Raw genomic sequence first — 20,472 nt, 5'->3', positions numbered from 1 at the left:
ATGTATTTGGGAATATGTTTTTCATCTAGTTATAAGTGTCTTTAAATTGTGATCTTTCTTTTTCAAAGGAGATCAGTATAGTTGGTGCTTCTCTGAAGTAGCTCAGATTGAGTAGAGAATATACCAAAGTAGGGGGTTAGCTTCCTCTGGCACAGGCAGAATAAATTTGAAAGATGAAAACTCTTTTCCTCTTTCCTGCACATCCTCTTTTCCATCATCCTTTGAGAAATGAGGCTGAACTTGCAGCCTGAGTAAGGACAAATATTTCAAATGAAAACGTAATAGCACAACACACAAGAATAAGCTTATCTAAATAATTTATATATATAAAAAAAGGGATACCATTGTTAGTAGGTGTTCATGTTGTTTGTAGTTCAGTTTAGGTCTGTCTTGTTGCATTAAGCTGAGAGTTCTGGTGGTGGAGTGGAGATCTGTAGAATACCTGCTTGTTGTCTGCCCTCTGTAGCACTCCTCTTAAGGCTGCCTTTGAGTCGGAAAGTGGAGTAATTCCCACATCTCAAACACTGCACGGTCACAGTCAATTGAAATATATGTCTTGATTTTTGGTTAATTTCCTGGTAGCTCCACATGAAGTTACTAGAGAAGTTAACCATCCTGTGAATCTGTGTGATGGAGGGCCAAATGTTCTGTGTCCAGAAGCCAATAGGCTTTTTTGCTCTCTGTCACTTATGAAAGGATGGAGGTTGCTTCTAGCAGCTTTCTTGAAATATGTTGTCTTTATAACTATTTCTGTGAATAGTTGCACTAAGTTGCACAGCTACATTTTGAAGCTGTTCTGGTGGGTTTTGTCTGTGTGGAGAGCGAGGGAGGGACGTATGTATGTTGTATTTCTTTACTTTCACAGCCTATCTCTGCAAAGTTATCCTTAAAAGCTTGCTTAAAGAGGTATGGTGAACTTCTTGCCACTTCCAAAAATGCATTTAAAAATTACTTTATGTCTTGGGCCATGTCCAAAATGCCGAACAAACCCAGATGTTTTTAGCAGTCCTATTTTGTCATGTATTCTAAAATTCATTTCTCTGATGGTCTGTGAAAGGCTCTCCGGTATCTGTCGGTATCAGGACCCTGTTGAAGGGTTTATTCTGATGTTAATGATGGGGCAAGACTTGGATTCAACAGACCGGCTGCTGCTAAATAGTCTTTGAATGCTGATTTTTATTATGAGCTGGGAAGAAAGCCTTGTCTTAAAATTTAAGTTCACCCAGGACGATTTGAGCACAGAGAAATTTTGGTTGGAAGGGACATCTAGTCCTGCTTCCTTGAAGCAGGACATTTGGTAGGGTGTTTTAGTTGGCAGTGTGGGGTTTGGAGGCCTAACTTTGTACAGGAAGAGATAAGAGGTGGTGGGTTTGGGGTGAGCTTTTGATGTGCTTTAAGCAGCAAATGAAGACATGTGAATCTTTCAGGTGCACCATGAAGCACTATGGCAGTTAGGCAGAAGGTGAATTTTTTTCTTTTCTTTTTTTTTTTTGTGTGATACTGAAGATAATAAGGTCATTTGTTATCTGATGCGGTATGGAAGTACTAGATAATTTATTGTAACTGTTTTTCACCATTGGGCTTATAACTGGTCTGTTGCTTTGTTCTTGGAGTGATGGGCAGCAGTGACTAGTGTCAGTGGCCATGAGGTCAGCGGCTAATGTAAACCTCATTGGAAAGTTAGCACAGCATGTGGAAGGCTCTTACCTCTGCCGAGGAGAAAGCAGGCTGCTTTTTGTAAATTTAAACAAATTAATTATAAACAGTAAGTGTACTTTGACCCTTTTACTTTGCTCAGGGTGTATGTTCAAGGAAACAAGCCTGTAGTTAATTAGGGGGAGGGGGGCAGGAACTCTCTCTTAGGAACACCCTGACTTGACTGAAAGTTTAGTATTAACTTGGAACACAGAAAAAACATTGGTCGTAAGTCATACTTTCTTGTTAAAGCATTAAATAACGTTTGGAAAAAAAGGCTTCTGAATAACCCTTTTAGTTTAGAAGAACTGCATTGCTTGGGATTAATGGACGGTCTTGATATTTAAAGGAAAAAAAAATTGTGGTGTATGCACAGCGTTGCATTTTCTTGTTAACATATGAATATTCTCCATGAGTAGTTTTCAGTATAAATGTTTTGGGAAGATAGCTTTGCCTGCATGAAAGGAAAATGGAGACTGGATAAAGACTTTTATTATTTGTCTGTTATTTTCTCATTAATACAAGTATTGCTACCATTTCTTTAGACTGGGCAAGAGGTATTTGTCTGCAGATATCTTGAAGAATTTTGTAGAATTGTTTTGCCAAGAATACTTGACCTTTTTCTTTTCACCTTCTTGTTAATGACTACTTATATGGCCATGGCCAGTTTGCCAGTTAACAAGTAAAATCTACCAACAAAAAGTAAAACTAGCAAAATAGATCCCCTTCCCTTCTCCCCCAGTTTCTTCAGTAACAACAGTTAAGTATTTTTGTAGGAAAAGAATAAAAAAGTAGTCCGGCAAACTAGTCATGAGGATTTTGTTTCTACCAATTCGCTGTGACACTGAGCATTGGGGTAAAAAACAAGTTTTCTGTTGCCCTCCAGCTCTCTCATAAGGTATTGTTAGAATAGCACTTAGGCTGAACTGTATTGAGACAGAAGAGTGGCACTTGTTCGCTTTAGTCCTTGGAAATACACGTTTCTAGGCTTTGCACATTAGTGCAATAATATAGGGTGGCATGTGGAGCACAGGCCTTGCTGCTGTTCATGACCTGTCTGGCAGCAGTGAGTCTGATGCTGGGCAGCCCCAGAAGATTCACAGGCTGGAGGAAGGACAGTTTTTTGTGGCTGATAGGTGAAATCATTTGTTCGTAGGGGAAGCTGCTGCTTAAGTGACTGGTCTCCTCAGCCCATTGGGGTTTATGGTTGTGTTTTTAAAACACTGTTCGTTGGAAATACGGCAGTGTTCATTGTGTCCAGTAGAGGAATAATGCTTTTCCTTAATTATAGCAGACTTTGTAGGAGTTGTAGTGAGTTTCATTACATGAGTTTCTTCTAATTTATCATTGCAGCTTTCTGTTTCCCATTTTCAGTGTCTTCCCCTCTTATTTATGAACTGACAATAAATGGCAGGACACATCCATATGTATTTATGCGTATTGTGTTAATGCCGTTCCTTGTTTCTATCTTACAGAAAGAAAGTGGTGTTCTAACCCTCCCTTTCTTTTTCATTGCTATGCTTAAGTATTTTGATGTTAGTAAGTAGGCTTCTCACTCTTCTTTATATCATTTGTAATGAGTGTTCCTGAGATGGGATTCCTAAGACCTAACAGAGTATTTTGAACAGGGCTGGGAAGAAGAAGATGGCAAAACTTCATTGTGAGCTGGAGGCTTGTACTAAAAATACAATACTCTCTCAAAATTTATACCCCTTAGTAGGTTGTTCTTATTTTCTGCTATTTGTTGTGCAAGGTCTTGTTGATTCATCTTGATGAATAGCTAACCTAGTCTAAATTAAATATTTTGTCAATAAAAAGGCAAGGAAAAGGAGGCAAAGAGAAAGGGACTGAGAACTTGGATGTTTCAGAGCAAGATCTGAAAAGTATGTGTACTGGAGGAGCGTAATTACAGTGCCTGACATCTTTTGTGGTGTCCTCTCTTCATTAAAAACAACTGTCTTTTGAAGAATCTGGTAGTTGTAATACCATTATCCGCTAGGTCAGAGATCCCTGTGCTAGGTAAATACGATCTGCATACAGAGAAGATGACCCAGTCTCTTTTTATCTTTCTCTTGACCTTCAGTAATAAATTTAGCTTTCAGTGGTAAATAAAATATATTTAAGTGATTGGTAGTCATTATTTGTATTCTAGTTGTCCTCTAGAGCTTAAGATCCTTTAAGAAGAATCACCTTTAGATGTCTCAGGGTAGTCTGTCTGCATTCTGGTATAGAGAGTAGTATTTCTTGCCTGCGTTAAAACCCTCCCCTCCTTCCTCACCCGTCTCCCGTAACCCAGGGGTGCCTCCCACTGCATCCAAGGGTCGTGTAACTCATGTTGCCGTGGGCTTTTTGGTTATCCTTTTGCAATCTGTGCTTTATGTACTCGAGTCCCTCCTTCCTACTCTGGTTCCTAGTATGTAACTGTGCATTTGACTGTACTAAAATGGATAATGTTAGAAGGTGCCTTGTCTACAAAGAGATCCGTATAATGGTGTCAGTCAGCAGTTAGCCCCTGTGTGTTCATTCAGATGCATGAATTATTGGCTTCTGTTAATATATTGGTTGTATTAGCTGGTGTATCTTTAATGTGATTAAAGCAAAGTTGCTGAGCCGAAGGTATCAGTTTAATGATGCTGAGCAGCATGTGCCAGCTTTGGTAGTGAATGAGTATATTCATGTGAGGAGACCATGTTTATCTCAAAATGATCTATTTAATAATGTGGGTGAGATAGCAAATATAAATGTCTTTGGGAAAGACGTCTGGAAAATCTGAACTAAAATAGCTTGTCTAAACAAAATGATCGTAGTCACTTATAATTCAGTCTCAAAAATGTAGAAATTTTATTAGTCTACACAATAGGTGAGGGCTTGAAGGGGATTGGTTTTGGGGATTTTTTATTTGTTTTGTGGTGATTTTTTTTTTTTTTGTTTGGATGGATGGGGTTTTTTGTGGTGGTGTGTTTGGTGGTGGTGTTGTGTGTGGTGTTGTGTTTGTCGTCCCCCCACCAATAGTTTAAGCATGTCAGATGGTTTCAGAATATGGGGTCCTCCCAGGACTAAACCAGTTTGTTTCTTTTTGGTTTCCACTCTGCTGGTTGTCTTGTCAACAGGGCAGGGAGATGGACGTGGAGACAAAGCAGTGCCATTGGTACCACAGTAGTTCTTGGAAAGCTATTTTTCTTCTGAGCTTTCTAGAGAAACTCTCCTGGTGGATTTGCAAGCGTAAGAAAATTGTGTTGCACTCATCGTGCAATACTCTTCCCCGCCACCCCCCCCCCATCTTCTTTCAGTTTAGGAAATAGCAGTAGTTGGTCCCACTTGGACGTAGACGTAGTTTTTGCCCTTGCTCTTTAATTGAAGAAAAAAGTTTGGGGATTTCGGGAGGGAATATTTGTTTTCCACCTCTGAAGCTGTTTGCTCTTAATGCACCCTGAGTTTTTATTCCTACTCTTCATTTCCTTCCTTCCTTCATCTCACTGGTTAGTGATGCCCTGCCCCCTTATTACCAGTCCCTTTTGGGCACCTCCTGCTGGATGGTAATTGTTTTTCCTTTGGGTGTCACCACTGGTTGATAGAGGAGGAGGTGCTATCTGAATGTGTGCTCTACATTATCAACATCGTTGTAAGTTTTTCAGCTGCTTCCAAGTGGTACGCTGACAAGTCTGGGCAGGCAGAGGGAAGGAATGTGTCAGCTTGCCACAAGTAAGAGAATGAGAGTTAGTGACCCATCTCTGTTTCACAGTGTTTCTCTTGCAGTGTCTGTTCCTGTAAGTCTGGCACGTGTGCTACTGTTGCTCCTGGGAGTGCTTTAAATGAAACAAATGCATTTTTTTGCTTTCCTTTTTTGGCTTGTTTTGATACTCTGCTCTTGCAAAAAGCTCTGCTTATGAGAGCAAGCAAAGGCGACTGTGTGTGTGTGTGTGCACGTGCGCGCTGGTTTGCCAGAGCATTCATTTATCCATTCTGCTGGTTTTGGGGGTATCTTTTTTGTGTGTGTCATAATTTCAATTGTATGTCCTTCCTGATTTGCCTTTGAAAGAAAATTCTTCTTTCGAAACTGTGTTGTGGACCTTCTACAGGTCCATTGCTGATACAGTCTGCCGGGCTTCAGTTTTAAAACAAATGCTTTGGATTTATGCCAAAATATTGCTTGGAAAAAGGTTGCTACAGATAATTCCTCCAGTGTCCTCCTGGAAATGGTTCAAAGCAAGGGAGAAACCAGAGATAGCAGCATGAGCTGATACACTCAGACCCTTCTCAAAACTCTCCCCTATCCCTGCCTTTTTTTTTTTTTTTTAAATATGGAGATCTTTTTAATTATCAGTGAAAATCAAAGGGAGAATACACTGAAGACTAAATAGATTTTTTTTTTTTTCCCTTAATTGTGCTGATAATTTCAGTTCATCTAAATTCAGGATAGCATTGACATTCTGAATATTACTGCTTTTTTTGGACTTAAATCTTTCGCGTATACATGCACAGGTAATTTGCAATCAGCATATTTGTTTCTGATTTGTAGAATCTGGATTGACTCCCTTTTGTCCATAGGATTGGTGATCAGTGAGTTGAAGAACTTGACTTTTGTACAAGATACATAAATCCTAATTTTGTTTCTTTGCGTTAGTTTCTTAAATCATCTTGACTGGGATGATGTAAGGATGAAAGTTTTATGTTTGTTTTTTTTGCTGGGCAGGGGAGTAGTTGTTGAGACTTGACAAGTTTAGGAAATGGTATGTTATGTTCGTGTTTGTGTTCTTTTTAGGTCAAAACATAGTAAGCTTTGGGATTTCCTAGAGTATGCTACTGACAAAGCAGGCAAAAGCCTTTTAATGGTTTAAAGGGAAAATCAAATGACCATTATTTTCACTGTTTTATGTTATTGCTGCTTTAACTTTTTTTTGACCTCTTCCCCAAACTTAAGCTTTAGGGTTATAAAGCAGGAATAATCATATTTGAACGTGTGTGTTTGAGCTTCTAGTGGTTTAAGTAAATTGGTTTTCAGGACTTGTGTGTCCACAAAACTGTGGTCTGTCTTCCACTCTGCACCTCCTTCATGTCTGCTGGAAGCATCTGCTTTTTTTTCTCCTGCATCCAGAACTCGCCCGCTCAATTTTGTAATTTTAACATGTCACTGCTAATTACTTTGCCTATCATTGCTCCTTTTTTTTTCTCCTTTTCTCTTTCCTTCTAGTTTCTTCCTTTCTCTTTTCCCCCTTTGAAGAAATAAATATTTTTAATTTAATTGGGAAATTTTGTTGGGACCCAGAATGAGTCTCAATTATATTTGCAAAAGCTAAAGACAAATTTCCTGGATGTAAAAAGCCTAGTGGCTTAGGAGGGGTTTTGCCGTGAGTCTAAGTTAGTTGTCTCTCCATTCTTCATTGGGGGAAAAAAAAAAGGTCATCACAGACTTGAAGTATTTGATACCCGATAGTGAGTGATTAAATTAAAAGAAACTGCTCATCAACTGAGACACGTGGAGGGTGGAGTTCACTTCTCCTAAGTGTGTTGGACCCAGCTGTCCAAAATCAAGACAGTTGTGTAGGTGCCCTTATAGCCCTGGGAGGAAATAATTGTCTTTTACAGGTGCTTGATTCCCATTACCTTAGATGCTGGTTTGAAGACATACTTCCAAAGAGCTGTTTAATTGGAAATCATCAACTGTAGAGCGATCCTAGACAACTAAAAAGTGAGTCGTTTAAGTTGATTATCTTTTAGATGTGTGAGTTTACTAATAAGACACATCTTTTTATGTAAACCATTTTCCTGTGCGTTAGAAAGTGGGTAGCACAGTTAGTAGCATTGTGAGCTTAGCATGTGAGCTTTCTGGCTTGCTTAGTTCTCAGCATTTAGATAGCTATCTCATAAGTAAATTTATTAACAGTGCCAGATTTTGCATGTTGGAGTCCTGGAGCACTCTATGCTTGTGTTTTTTCTCCTCCTTTCTTAGCACCAAAGCAAAAAAGAATGGGGGCTAGGGTAGGGGTGGTGTTGTCAGATCTTCTTGTATTCTCCACAGGGTAGGGCATCACACTCATCAAACACAGTAGCTGTTCCGGTTGAACTCAGATTAGTGTACAGTAGTGTTTTAAGAGTGGGCTGGAGTTGCTTTACTCTTTGAACAGGTAAAATGGGTCTCCTGAGTCCTGAATGTTCACATGTCCTGAAATTGTTCACAGCATTTGCCGGAGAGCCAGGAGGGGAGTGAGGGGACTGCTGATTAAATTGGTGTAAGGGGCACTTGGTGCAGAGCAGGTCATTAATCAAAATTCTGAGTTCTTGCAGAAGCATTAGGAAAGCTAAGTGGCATATTTAATTCAGAGCTGAGACGTTATAGATAAAGCTATGCTGCATTGTAGCATATTCACAATAAGGGGCTTTAAGGATTGGATTATTGCCATCTGCAGCAATACCTAATATGGAGGAAAAAAAACCCAACAAAAACAAAACAAAAACAAAAAAGTGGAGTTTGAAATGTGCTACTCTCCTGTTACGGTGGTTGATAGTGAAATGCTGCCCTGACCTGGCCATGGCTTCAGAAATTGTAACTGGTCAAGACAGTCTGCTTCAGGTGTAGTGATGGCAAGAGGCTGGTGTGGCAGAATAGCGTCTGTATCACCTTCCTGAGGCAAGTCCAGGACTGGTGAGTTAAGCGGAGAAGGGTGGGTCCTTCTGTTATTGCTGGTCCCTGAATATCTTGGATATACAGAATCAATCTGTGTCGTGGCCAGCATGTTCATTTGTGCATGCTTTCGGGTTGGAGCTTCTCTCTCTCATAGAATCCTAGAATGGTTTGGGTTGGAATTTGGAAGGGACCTTAAAGATCATCTAGCTCCAACCCCATTGCCATGGGCAGGGACACCTCCCACTAGACCAGGCTGCACAAAGCCCCATCCAGCCTGGCCTTGACTAGAGATGGTTCCGTTCTCATCCATCTGCTTACCCAGCATCTGACAGGCTGGAGTGGTGCTTATGGGGAATATACGTTAGGTATCTCTTCTTTGATTGATCTGTGCTTCCACTGCAACATGGATCCTCATATTTCCCCTTCTCTTTAAGGGGAGCTGTTGATTCCTGCAATTGGTGCTGAAGTGGTTTGTGCTCAGCACAGGGTGTAACGCTTGGAGTTGTAGAGGTGAGCAGAAGAGTGAATGTTTGTTCTGTCTTTGCACAATCAGTGAATTTTGCAATATTCTGGACACTAGATAGAAAATAACAACAGAGCATAAAATGGCTAAGATGTCCATCTCAGTGTTGTTGTCATGGTTTTTTTTGCTTTTTTCTGAAGTGCCATGGGACCTCTGAGTTTCATCTGTATGGCTTTCAGGGTTTGTCAGCAATGACATGTACTTCCACATCTGAAGGAATTCAGGAATATTGCTGCATCATGTCTTTGCTGACTCTGCAATGCAGCAGCATTGGGCTGTGAGCCCAAATCACGGCAGGGAGGTATAAACCTTCTGACCCAGAGGTAAGAAGAACCAAATGGACAAGACTTAGAGCAGAAAAGAGATAATCATAGAGAAATGCAAATTTTAGATGAGGAGATAGAACTTTTGTTCTTTTGGTCCAAGTCCTTAACAAGAGGGCTATAATTAGGCTAGAATTATCTTTATGGATTCAGTCCTGGCAAGCTAAAATTCAGCTGCCTCTTAATCAGCATGCAGTATCTTCACGGTCTTTCATCCTTGAGTCAAACCGCACTTTCATTCTTGTGCAATGCCACAGCGTACAGGTCTGCACAATACGTAACCACTCAGGAAAAACTCTTTCCTGCTCGTTCTTCAGTGATGTGTTGTTCCTTGTAGGTTGATTTGTCTCCATTTCTCTTCTGAATATTTTGCCAGTTCTGCTGTAAGTATCTGCAAAATATCCAGTTATAGAATTAGAATTGTGTTAGTGTTTCGGATTTTTCAGTAGTTTGGTTCCAGTTCAAGTGTCAAGGTAGCCACAGAATTCACAAAGTTCTGCAGCAACAGGAAAGGTCGCCTTTCATGCAATTTAGCCTTAAGAGACAGCTTTCTCCAATATGAACATGTCTTCTGAGAGCAGGGCTGGAAAAGCCAGGTGGTAGATTCTTGTGTCTTGGCACTGGTGTTAGGACATGTTGCTTTTAGGGAAATAAGATGGTTTTAGTAAGGGTTAATTTAATGTTTTATGTTCCACTAAGCTAAAAAGTAATGTTTGAAACTACAGAGGGCCTTCTCTTTAGTAGTATTTAACATGTGGTAATTCATTTATTAGCTGCTGTGCGCTAAAAGGACTTTTTTGTTGCTTATTTGTTTTCCTAATGAGGAGAAGGATGGACATTGTATAACTTCTCAGGCAGCAGCGATTATGCAACTGATCCTGTTATTGTGGAGCCAAAGTCCTTCCTAGTCCCTGAGCACCAGCTGCTTATGTTCTGGTTGCTGCTTTTTTTTTTTTTTCTTTTCTTGGCAACCCCCCCCCCCCCCCCAGCTTCTTTTGTGAACAAGTTATTTTCTTTCCTGTGTTGCTGTTTCCTTCTCTCTCCAGTGCCAGTGAGGCAGTGGCTTGTTTGGGTTTATTCTTCAATTCAGTATGCTGCAAAATCAAACCACCCTGGTAAATCACACAAAGTATGAAATATATAGAGAAATTAATTTTTTCACGAGAAGTAAAACTGCTTGATGCTTTATGGATATATAAGAAAAGGCATTTGCTTGGATCTAAATGAAATGGTATTGCAAATGGCCTCCCTTGAATCTAAGGTCAAAAGCTACTAGTTCATTTTCTCATGATATTGGAAGCATGTAAACAGCCGGCGTTTTTTTCTTCCTTCAAAAGGTGGGCCTGAGTGAAATTTTAATTGTCTCTCCACCCTTCACCCCTCCCAGGGATCACAAAATAAAATACAGTGCTCCTGTGTATAAGATGAGGTAGTTGTAAATCTCATGCTTTTACAGCCAAGTGATCTCACTGCAGTGTAATGAAGGCAATTGATATATTATAAAAATGCTGTACATCTTACCCTATTCACACTTCATTTTCAGTTCAGTTTTATGTCATGCTGTTTCTGTTTCAAGTTACATGGCTTCCTGTGAGCTTAAGTGACCGTAGACAGGCTGTTTTGATCCATGATTAACATTGAGAAACCTGCCTGGACAATACTGGGTGGCGGGACAAGAGATGATAGACTTTTAGACTGCAACACTGTTCTCTGCTTACAGATGAACAGAGTATACCACATACAGGTCCCAACAGAGGAGAAATAATAGTTGATCTGTGATACCTATTTGATATACTGCTTGTGTTTCTGTGTCAAATGTGATCTGTATCAGTCATAAATAGGCTCTAGCGCTTAGTGTCCTATGCCAAGAAATAAATTGAGGGTAAGGGTTTAAGGTGCTTTAGTTTGTAAATCTTATGCTAAATAATTATAGGGAATGCAAAAGATGCATTTTCTTGCTCGTTGTGTCTGTACTGTGGAGAGATAGCAAGTTGTCTTGATTTTTTAAAGTGCTGTCGTTTGTAAGAAATTGTGGTCCTTTTGGTCTGAGCTATTTTCGTTGGAATTTCTTTTCTTTCAGTGACGGTATTCCTCAGTCTGCTTTAGAGAGACCAGGCATACAGAAGACGTTCTCTTTTGCAACTGGAAGACTGGATGTGTAATGAACCAAGCTTCAATCCTGTCTACTCATACCTCTACCCCCTGAATTTCTCACGGCAGGAACATTGGGTTCTGGCTTCCATGTTGTGTTTCTCAGGCATAGCCTCGCCTAGCTATGCATATTCAATCCATTTTTGATAGCCATGTTTGTCACTGAGTTATTTGATTATTTCCATTGCTGTTGAAGACTCTGCCAAAGTTCATACCTCAGCCCCGCAAATGCAGTTGTACTTTATCAGAGCTCCTGATACTGGGGAATCCCAGAAAGTAATGGTGAGGAGGGAAGGATTGCAAAGATTTTTTTTGGAAAAATACCCCAAAACCAACGAAACAAAACAGCTGCATATCATGGCTAGCTCTTTGTCACCATGGCGGTGGGGATTCACTGGTCTAATGCCAAGTTCCCAAAAGTAGTGCTTATGTAAGTCCTGTAACTTCATTGAGAATTTTGAAATCGTTCTTCAGACTTTCTCAGCTGAGATGTTCTGTGATCCTTATCCCAGAGTTCTTCCTAGTGACCTCAGGACTTCTCCAAGCCGGATTTCTGTGGCTTTTAGGATCTGTCATATCTGGCCATGAAATGGATGTTTTGGCTTTGTTTTGGTTTTTTTTGGTGTTGTTTTTTTTGTTTGTTTGTTTTTTGTTAAATAAAGTAATGGAGGAAATTTGGAAATCAGTCTGTAACTTGCTAGCTCCTTAAGGTCAGAGAAGACCTGGCTCAAAACACTTTGTTTGGAAAAGAGCACGTTATGATCCTGCACAAAACATCTTTGTGTCAGATTTGTGTATACAGTATTTCCGAGTACCAAACCAAACATTTGAAGGACAGTGAAATGGAAGTCAATACACACATGATTTAACCTAGACTTGAGAAGTACGTCAGATGCTTTTTGAAATACAAACCTGTTAGTTCAGGAATTTGCCCAAGAACTTATTTTAATTCCAAAATAATAGTGATTCTTTAAAAACATACAGTGTAGTGATTTGTAAGGAGTCTATGTCTGTCCTGTCTGCTGCAGGAAAAGAGGCGATTATTTGAATCGGTGTGTTCCTGGAATGTTTATTGTTTGCCTCCACGTCTCTCCTTTCTAGATGTCGTTCTTGCAATTGATTCATCTAGTGTTAAGTGATATGATCTTCAAGAAGGATTTAACTGCTTTTTTAGCAGTTTCAATGAATACGTGCATAACTTAGTGTGTGACTCTCTGGTTGTAGTGGTGTGTTTGACAAGGTCTAGTATGAATTAGTAAATTAAAGGGCTTTTTTTTCATACTACTGTTTTCCAAAGCAGTCATCAGGTGAGCCAGAAATCTTAGAAATTGAAGAATTTAAGAGGAAGATGTTTCTTTGCTGCTTTGGAGAAAAGATTTTTATTTTCCTTTTTGAGTCTGGTCGTTTCTCTTCCAAGTTGCAGTTGCCTAAATCTCCGCTTTTCTTTTTGAGCTTCAGTGCACTGTTGAATTTGATTACTGGAGAGTTTATTTTCTGTTGAAGGCAATGGAAAATTGTAATTCTACATGTGCATCTAACAAGTTGGAGGTAAGTGTTGGAATCAATTTACAATTGTATTAGGAACGCACTGGAAATGAACAGCAGCTCAAGTTCAGTGGTATTCTTGAAGAATTTCTTGATCAATCTCTAATGTCTCTCCTGTTCAGTGTTGTTTGGATTTTCTACATAACTAGCTACTAAGGACATATCCATGAAATGTTAGTCCTCTTAAAAGAGAGTTAAAACTAATCTGTTCCTTGCACTTTCACTCTTGTAAGAGTAAATCTCAATCGTGTTACCTGGTAAGGAGAGGCCTCAAAGAATTTTAATCAAGAGTGGTACTTGATCTTTCCATTTAAAGGGTATTTACACTTCAGATCTTCAAAAGGAAGAGAACCGAGGTGGTGACGTTTCATTGCAAAGAAGGCAAAATATTATTGGTGAAATTGATCTCTTAAAACAAACAAATTCCAGCTTGAGATCTCCTGACATACCTGGGTTGCAATATAATAGTCTCTGGTGTTTGGAAGTTGAAAAGCGTGCCGGTCTAGTATCTTGGTTAAGCTTTTTATTTAAAAAAAAAAAAAAAAAGTGAAGTCCTTATAAGCTAGGAAGGTGGTGGCATCAATAAGCTTAATGACTTATCTTGTACGGCATTTCCTGATTCTGCGATACCTTTCTTGAGCTCAGTTTAAATAAATCTCAGTTTGTAAACATGATTATTCTGGTACCTTGCAATGTTCAGCAGTGCTCCTCGTTTCATCATAGAGAACTTAAAGACTTGTGATTGTGTTGTGAAAAGCCCAATTCCTTCAAAGTAACACCACACAAACTTTGGTTTATTACAGTTATTATAATGCTGTGGGCAGCAAGCCAAATGTGACAGTTCTTTACGGAATTGTTAGGAATCTGCAGCCATCAGATTATGGTTAGCTAGTGTCTTTAATGATATTTATCAAACTAACTGTAAGGACACTTTTTAAAAAAAAAATAAATTGGAACAGAAATAAACAAGAGTTTAAATAGTGTTAACAGTCAACTTTTATACCTCACCAGTTTTTAGCTTCTTTTTACTTCATGTTCACTTATTTCTTATGTAGTAGAATGATGATAAAATTTTATGGCATTGGGGTGGTTTTCTTTTTTCATTAGGGGCATTATTTTTGGTATACTTTGGTTACGGCACAAATAATTTTAGCCAGGATCGTGTTTTTTCTGATGTATTCTGATATTTCTAGTGCAGAATTTTTGAGTAGTTTTAACTGCAATAGGGAAAAAAAAAGCGACCGACTTAGGTTGCAGTTAATAGAAGAGTAGTAGGATTCCTTTTCATTTGGAAAATACTCCAGACGGATAGTAGAGGACAAAATTGTAAAAAATGATGTTGGTGGTTCACAGGCAGAGGAAGAAGAGGTTATTCAAATTATATTCTGAGCAAGTTGAGTAAGAATCTGTTAAGGGGAGGGAAGGGTCAAGGTGTATCATCAAGTAGCTGCTATATTCCTCTTCCTAAATGTTGTCCCATCTCCCTCCATCAGCAAAAAAACAAAACCAAACCAACCACCCCCAACCAATGACAAAAGTCTAGGTGGAAACTTAAAATTCACACATACACAAACTCAATATTACAAATCCATTAGAAATACTGACTAATAAAGATATGATTCTGTGCCCATGATAACAGGGAGAACTGGATAACTGTGGAAAAAGAGTTAAAATTATGATCTGTTGATACTTTTCTCTTAAGATACTTCTTCATGGTTGACCATACAGACCACTCAAATAGTGAGGTTACTGGATGACTGAAGAGACATCACTATTTCATGTTGGCAAGTGACATTTCCTTGACTTAAGTCATTCAGTGTCTTTAATAATATTTTTTTTTCTTGGGCATGTGTTAAAACTTAGCCATTTGAAATGGCCTGGATCTGAAACTTGCTTCCTACTGAGTCTTTTTACAGATCTTGCGCTTTGAAGGGAAGGCTTTAATTCACCCATGGTTTTTTTGTGTAAAGACTTCATGTCTGAAGTCTTGTCAGAATGAGTTCTCTTTGTGGAATGCATGCTTGGACAGAAAGAAAACATTGAAAACTAAATCTGTTATCTGCATTCTTCTGCTTTCAACTTCTTAGGATTGCTGGGCAATTCATCTAGTTACACTGTTAATTGGAGCATAAAAATGGGTATTATCTAGTCTAAATCTGATTGAAGTTAATAATGATCAGGAGCGATATCTTTGTTGGTCAGGGATCTCTGTTGGATCTAACATCTAAGAAGAAAGGAAAACGCGATGAATGAACTGAGGAATGAAGAGATTGTCTGGGGAGACACTGAGGAAAGTTGATTTGAGTTTTGAATGTGAATTTAACAGGATGAGATGCACCGTGTGGAAATACTTTAAATATGCACACAATGAAAATTTAGCTGTGATGCCTGAACAAATTAAAGCCTGTGAACTGAGCGTTCTGTTGAGCTCTCCCAGTTGTAAAGTAAAGCCATTTTGAGAAACTCAGACTAGCATGTTTCAAGTGCTCAGTGCTACTTTCTGAAAAAGGAGAAAGAAGTACGTGGTCATAATTTTTGTAGACTGACTTCATTTTTACGCTTCTTTTATTTCTTTTTAGGACTTGATCTCCAGTACCTTAGTTTCCCTTTAGTTCAAGAAAAAGGAAAAATCAATTAGGTTAGTATATTAAGTGCTAGTGATAAGCCGCACGGGGAGATCAGACTCCCCCAAATGGCTGCGGGAGCTAGTCTTCTGTTCAACTTGGGGGTCACTAAATGAAAAGATGACCTTTTACTTTGGACCCTCTTTGATTTTACATTGCAGGCTGAAACAGTTATTTGGCTATTCAGTATTCTTTTAGTCTGTTGGTGCTTGTTGGGATTTTTAAAAAATTTATTTCTAACACTTACATTAAGCTGGTCAAGATGGGAAAAGTTTGATTCAAAATGAGATCCCTGGCAGCTGCCAAGAAGGCAAAACACAAAGCTGTGAGGACTTTGCAGGCAGTCTGCAGAACGAGCTCTCCCAGGAACATGATGAATAATCTTGGACAATATTCAGAACGTCTCTCTCCTATCAGGATGATGGTAGTAGTTCAGTAAATTTCCTTGTTTCCAGGTAGCTACTGGAATAAGGCATCATCTCGTTTACCATCAGAAAGTGGTAGACTGAGCAGTAAAATCGACATTGATGGAAACTGTTGTCTTAATGTTCTTTTTCTAATATGCCTTGTTACTGCAGTTAAGTTAAACATGACTTGGACTTGAAGAGGGCTGTCCGAGTATATCCTAGCCTTGCAAACTCACAGAGTATGAACCATAGAATCATAGGGTTGGAAGGGACCTCTGGAGATCATCTAGTCCCACCCCCCTTCCAGAGCAGGATCACCTTAGAGGAGGTTGCACAGGAACGAGTCCGGGTGGATTTTGAATGTCTCCAGAGACAGAGACTCCACCACCTCTCTGGGCAGCCTGTTCCAGTGCTCTGTGGATTACCGATGGGAGTTCAAGGAACTGAGTAAATAGACTCTTCTGCAAGATGAGAATCAGAATTCTGCAGCACTCTTCTGATGAAGGCTGGCAAATTGGGATGAGACGGCTAGCACCACAACAGCTACAGAAACATTTTATAGCTGTACTTGTGCTTTGGAAACAGACTCTAGGAACTGAAGATTCCTGGTGTAGTATGTGATAGGATAAATAAGAAAGCTTTTATTGTTAGGAATCATGGATATCATCACCTTCAACTTGTTCAGTTGCAACATTGAACAGAATCCTTAGGATATATGTAAACATTTAAATATATACTGATCTATACTTTTGGTCGTCAGACTGCTTATTGCCTTAACTGTGTCTGAGTTGGCAAAATTCTGTAGCAAAAAGAGATGTGACGCAGAAACCTTCTGAGAACAGTAACATTAATTTTAGCAGAGAGGAAATAATTTCTTGGGATACATGCACTTCAAGGCTTCAAGTCCAAGGTCGTTGGCCAGAAAGGAGTTCTTGTAGAACAGAAATAGCTGGCTGGCAACCCAGAAATGAAACCTCCTCTGCAAATCTGTTTCTTCTCATCCTTGGGAATACCTGGACACCAGCTGTGCAGCACGCAGCCTAAAAACAGTATGCTTAGCCCAGAGCAGGAGGAATGGTGGGAAACGTGCAGCCTGGTTGGCCAGTTACCTGGAGAGCTGCTACCTCTTTGCCTGCTGCCCTAGTTTTGCGTTCACTCAACACACACTGAGCAAGTGGCTTGGTGCTGCGCATGTTGTGAAGCCTTGTTCTAGGTTTTTGGGTGAGGACACTGTTGAGGAGATGTATGTAGACTAGAGCTGCTGGCCAGGAAGCACAGCTACTTCTCCATTATCTGTGGCAGAATTTCTCTGTTATCTGTGGCACATAGATTCACAGAGGTAAGGGCTAACTTAATGCAATGTCAGCTCTTGCACTTATGAAGATGTTACCTGAAATACAGCACCACACAAATAGCTGTTTTGTTGTCAAAGGCAGCTCACCACGGCAGCTGCTTTTGGACAGTACTCTGGACTTGACTTAACTCCAGGTAGGGCCACTGAAATGTTGCCATGCCATGATTTTTTGTCATCCTTGTTAAGGAGAGATTGTTAGCACAGGTCAAAATGTTGCCCCCACAGTGGGGATGCTGGAGAAAAACTTGTCAAAGGACTCGGTTACTGCAGGACATGGCAGCTGGAACAGCTCTTGAGGAACCTGCTTGGATCTTCTAGGTCGGGATGCGAGTCAAATACAAAAGTCTCTGCTAGTCAGGAGGTCTGTATGCTTGGGAGAGCCTGTTCTCTGCCCTACGTGTCCTACAGTATGTTTGCTTTCTGTTCTCTGCCTTCTGTTTTTCATTTACTGCAGACTTCTTGACTGTTACTCTGGCCCCCAAGGAGATGCCCAGAAAGGAAACTATGTCCACTGGTGGAAAGGGTACTTCCGTGTTGTAAAGTAGAAGAATGGGCAGGAAGCTGAAGACTGTAGATCAGAGTTAAAAGAATCTGTCCGGTTGAGAGATTTGGGAAAGTAGAGCAGTAAATCAACTGACTTTGAACATGAAATGTTAGAATGGGATGCTGGGATTGACTGACTGTATACATGACAGTGGGGAAGAGAACCTCTCGTGGTCTCTCAGGTTGGAAGCAACCTCGGCAGGCCTGTAGTCCAACTTCCTGCTCACAGACAGACCAGCTGTGAGATGGGACCAAGTTTCACTGAGCTTGATCCTGAAATCTTGAAAACCCCCAAGTCTGGAGACAGCACAGCTTTTCTGGGCCCCCCTTCCAGTGCCTCTCTGTCCTTGGGGGGGAAAAATGCTTCTCTTTATATGAAGTCTGAAACTCTCTTGTATCAATTTATGCCTGTTGTCTCTCGTCCTCCCACCATGCAGTGCTCTGAAAAGCCTGGCTTCATCTTTGGTTTGCCAGTAGCCTGTGGCACCTCTTAATATAGGTCAGCCTTCAGTCCTTGTTAGGAAATTGTAACTTTGTCATTAATTAAAGTAAATAAAAATGAATATGAGCTTGGAATTAATGACTGGGATAGCATAGTGATATATTGATTACATTATGCAATATAACATCAGTGAGCGTAGCTATATTGAGCAAGCTAGCATGTAGACACTAATTAAGAGGGGAAAAATCTTTATTTACTTTTGATTTTATTATTTGGAACAACTTGCACACTTCTTTTAGTAAAAAAAAAAGGCAAAAAAACCCCAACCATGCCTCCACCACTGAGGCAATTGGACATAGTACTTAAAATTGGACATAGTACTTAAAATTGTGTTGTAAGCCTCCAAATATTATCAAGGTAGTTTATCTGTTCTTAGGGTTGCCAGAACATCTGTCCTCTGGGGAGGTATCTGACCTTTGGATTTCAGAATTTTAGATACCAGTGATTTAGATAATCAGGGTTTGTCTCTGTATCCAGAGGGTTTTATTCATTCCCATGGAGAGCTAAAGGATTAGCAAGGCATTAGCTTCCTGAAATAAACAGAGAACCCCTCTCTATTTTTCTAGTTTTTGTTTCCGATTTGATGTAGCAAAATGGTATGTGTGTTCATGAAGGTTTATTTTATTTTTTCATAAATAAAATAATAGCTTGCATAAACAATACAGACTCACTACTTGAATGTGTATTTGACTGATCTGATTAAGGGCCCTGTCTTTTGGTATTTGATCAATTTATAAAGTATGTACATGATCACTAATCTTTATTTTTGAAGAGGTGGCCACTGTAGAAAGTTTGACTATCCTTATCCTGTTAGACATGCACAGGGATAAGATGAGAGGCACTGCACACAAGTAGCAACATGGTAAATTACAACTAGGATAAAAATTTACACCATGAAGGCAGAGGTAGTCAAACACTGGAGTTCGTTTCTCAAAGAGGTAATGGGATTTCCATGCTTCCACCTAGACCTCTGAGCAGCCTGATCTAAGCTGACCCTGTGCTGAGCAAAGGTTAGGCCACCTGACCTTCATAGATACCTTCCAGCCTATATAATTCTGTACTTAGGTGTAAAGAACATCCAGTATTTCTATGGTAGGAGTCATAGGGCTGCAACGTTAAGACCCAATTACTTAATTTGAAAACCTCTATGTAAAAAGATAATGCTTCTTATCAAGCAATTTAATTAATGAAATGTTGTGTCGCAGGTGACCTGCAAGTCAGTTCAGCATATCTATGTAGGGACCATCTTGAGTTTAACGCTGACAGATTGCAATCTGTTTCTACAAGAAGTGCATCATTCTGCTATTAAGAGCAGAAGACTGTTTATGGGTGATTGTGGATTAATGCATCCTTGGCAAAGACTTTTGTAAATTGAAGATTAAGTAGATGAGAATGTTCTGAAGACAACTTGAAATAAATTTTACTAATCTATTTAAATGTACATGGTTTTGATGGTTCATTTGGTGGGGGAATTAGCATTTATTTCCATTTGGAGCATCAACTTATAATAGTAGATATTATCAAAGAATGCAAATTTAATTAGGAAGTAATTAAAGAGCAAGGTAACATCAAGCGTGTACGACAATTTTCGTGTTCCATTTTCAGTTTAATTTTGGCCTTGACTTAACATAAACGCACAATATATGGAACACTTATTTTTTCCAGTGGCATAGAAATCAGGGGTTGTATTAGGTTTTCCTCGCTCGTCCAAATGACTGCGGTAACACTGAAGCAAGACTTGGGCTCTTCAACAGAGCTTGCCTGCAGTAAATGAGACCGGATTTATTTCCTTGACTTTCATTGTCTTACTTTAAAAAAGCTGGAGGAGTTGGTGCTAAACTTCTCCTTGCTTCTAAATTCTACCCAGTGCCAAATTGTTGAAATTCTTTTTTGGCATTTTGCCTCTCTGTATAGGATGCTTCTGGAGGAGATGTGAATGCAGCTGCAGCTCGAGAAGTTTCTGTAGAGTGATGTCTCTTTTTATTGTACCTGGTTGGCACTTTGCATATAGATCTTCTCAGTGCTTTGCTATGTTGAGAAGAATCTGGCTGAAATGCAATCCATTAAAGACTAGAATTTTTCAGGTAAGAAGGGACTGTTGTCTGAAAAGCGTAGGAATGCATGGTGTCTGAGATATCATCTGTCAAGGGTTCCGTAGTTTGATTGCTTTTAGTTCTTGG

At 39.6% G+C, this 20,472-nt stretch overlaps 1 protein-coding gene across 6 annotated transcripts in view; it reads left to right on the top strand.

The window, feature by feature from the left end:
- WDFY3 (WD repeat and FYVE domain containing 3) overlaps positions 1 to 20,472 on the top strand; it is a 178,025-nt gene that overhangs the window by 9,146 nt on the left and 148,407 nt on the right. The gene's annotated exons all lie outside the window — the stretch shown is intronic.

Source organism: Rissa tridactyla, chromosome 5, assembly GCF_028500815.1.
Source record: "Rissa tridactyla isolate bRisTri1 chromosome 5, bRisTri1.patW.cur.20221130, whole genome shotgun sequence".
Taxonomy (NCBI): domain Eukaryota; kingdom Metazoa; phylum Chordata; class Aves; order Charadriiformes; family Laridae; genus Rissa; species Rissa tridactyla.
Note: the sequence above shows the minus strand (reverse complement) of the source record. Positions and strands in the feature narration are given on the sequence as shown.